The following is a 2500-nucleotide window of genomic DNA, read 5'->3' as shown; positions in this document are numbered from 1 at the left end:
CACGAGCTATGATGCGATTCAGCAACAGCTACGGAAAGCAATCGGAATATCGGAATGCTTGTATTCTGCTTTTAACAGTCATTTTCTGTCAGGTTTATCGCTCGTGTTGCTCTTGCTATGAAAACAGTCCAGAGTCTCTATGAAGCTTTTGTGTCTACCATGCAGTAGAAGGCTAAGTGTTGAATTATAGAAGGCTAACTATTGCCTGTTGAATACCATGCAGTAGAAGGCTAAGTGTTGAATTACAGAAGGCTAACTATTGCCTGTTGAATACCATGCAGTAGAAGGCTAAGTCTTGAATTACAGAAGGCTAACTATTGCCTGTTGAATACCATGCAGTAGAAGGCTAAGTGTTGAATTATAGAAGGCTAACTATTGCCTGTTGAATACCATGCAGTAGAAGTGTAACGGAGGCTAACTAGCACAGAGTTGGCGTGGAACGTTGGTAAACTTCCCTCCGATAGCTTCATACAGTCTCGTGCCGTTGGGCCGAGAGACTAGTCTCTTGGTCCAACGGTATCGTACTGTGTCTCCCATTGCCGGACATTTGTAGTTGACGAGATTGCACGTTCGATCCCCGAGGGGGGTGAACAGGTGCAAGATGACCTCCGTCACAGAAGGCTAACTGTTGAATTATAGAAGGCTAACTATTGCCTGTTGAATCTGTACGACTGCAGCTATAGCGTCTGCTTACATCCCCCTCTGCTAACATTACATCCTGTCACGCCCCCTCTGTCCCGCCCCCTTTGCTTACATCATACCCTGCCAACCCTCTGCCACGGCCCCTGTAGCAACCCAATGTAAGTAGGCTGCCGGATGTGAGTGCCCGGATATCCGCCCGAGTATTTACGTCTATTTTACCTCAGCTACTCGATTTCGGTCGTGTATTTACGACAGTTTAACCTCAGCTACTTGATTTCGGTCCGATTTGAGTCTGACTGAAGATGGAAGGGACATAGGTGCCGTGCGTAAAGAGCCCACAGCACATCGCCGTTTCGGCGACACCAGAGAGTTCCTTGATCTCCCAATCAAAAGAATAGGCCCGTGACTAATAAAATCTAAATAATAAAAAAATAATAAAATGAAATTATAACTTAAAACCGAATTGATTTGGGTGTGAAGATTAAACTGTCTCAACCGGGCACCTCACCAGGAATCCACCAAAAGATAACGGTATTATTTTTCTCGTCGGCATTCTTTTGTTTTAATTATCCAGGAAGACTGAGCTGAAAACTGCAGCAGTCACCGTGCACAGTTTTAGCTGCTCTGAAGCACGTGCGTGTCTAAGCAAATCATCCTGCCCATTCGCAATGTTAAATAAAAAGTTTTGCACAAGACTAGGCCTATAGCCTAAAATAGACTGTCACAGACACTGGAATAGCCCGTTTCGCGAGGCATTAAAGTCACGAGTTTAACCAGTCTAAATATAGCTAGCACTCGGGAAGTTTCTGAGTTTTACTCCCTAGTGAAACATAGCGTCAGGATATCCTACAAGTTAAAAGAATATCTGCGCATAGCCTTCTCACTGAGTTAGAAAACAGCAGTTACTTATGCCGCATATTGTGTAGTTATTATTTGGTGGTGCATAAACACGCCTAGTACATTTAGACATAGCCTAGGCCTACTCATTTGATTGTGCCATGTAGCCTACATATAAAAGTGTCAGTGCAGAATTAAACTGGGCGCTGACGCTGAATATAAATATTGGAGCCATTCTCCCTCCGTGTCTAGATACAGTCAGAGGCGCGTGCGCACGCTCTTATTTCTGTATTATAGGCCTATGAAAATATCCTAAAACGGTCACAACATCAGAGGACCATCGTGGTGGAGGATACATGCGACGGGGCCGAGACCGAGTTGTTACGGGACACTCTTGATATTATTGAAGGCACAGACCATGCTCGATACTTTACCAGGTCTAAATGTAGCACTCGAAAAGTTATGTCGCATATTGTGCAGATTATTTGGTGATGCCAACAACACGTGAAACCAGGCACATTGGAGACTAGAGCCTATAATTTAGACATAGCCTATTAATTTGATTGTGTTACCTAAACTTAAAAGTGTCAGTACAGAATCAAACGGGGCGCTGAAATATTGGAGCCAGTAACTTCGTGTCCGGTGGATATTGTGCAGAGGTGTGTGCGCGCACAACTAATTTCTCTCCCATCTCTTTGCTCATCAAGCCTCCGATCTCCAAAAAGACACGGACACTCAGGATAACTGTTTACGCGAGCTGTTTAAATAATGTGATGCACGTTCTTCATGACATGGCCTGGTCTGGCCACCCTAAATTCAACATGACTGCATTCTCACATATCGTTTAACCATCCATGATGGAATTGTCACTCTTAATGTGCAAGTATTGGATATGAAAAAATATCCTAAAACGGTCACAACACCAGAGGACCCGTGGTGGTGTGGTGGATATTTGTGGCGGGGGCCGAGGCCGAGTTGTTACGGTAGGCTACAATCATATTATAGAAGGGACAGTCAGGCG

The 2500-nt window shown here is 44.5% G+C and overlaps 1 protein-coding gene across 1 annotated transcript in view; it reads right to left on the bottom strand.

Annotated features, from left to right (window-relative positions):
- Positions 1-2500, bottom strand: part of LOC134448737 (uncharacterized) — a 79920-nt gene that overhangs the window by 14207 nt on the left and 63213 nt on the right. The window lies entirely within an intron of this gene.

Source organism: Engraulis encrasicolus, chromosome 5 (genome assembly GCF_034702125.1).
Source record: "Engraulis encrasicolus isolate BLACKSEA-1 chromosome 5, IST_EnEncr_1.0, whole genome shotgun sequence".
Classification (NCBI taxonomy): domain Eukaryota; kingdom Metazoa; phylum Chordata; class Actinopteri; order Clupeiformes; family Engraulidae; genus Engraulis; species Engraulis encrasicolus.
This window is presented reverse-complemented; position numbering and strand designations above follow the sequence as displayed.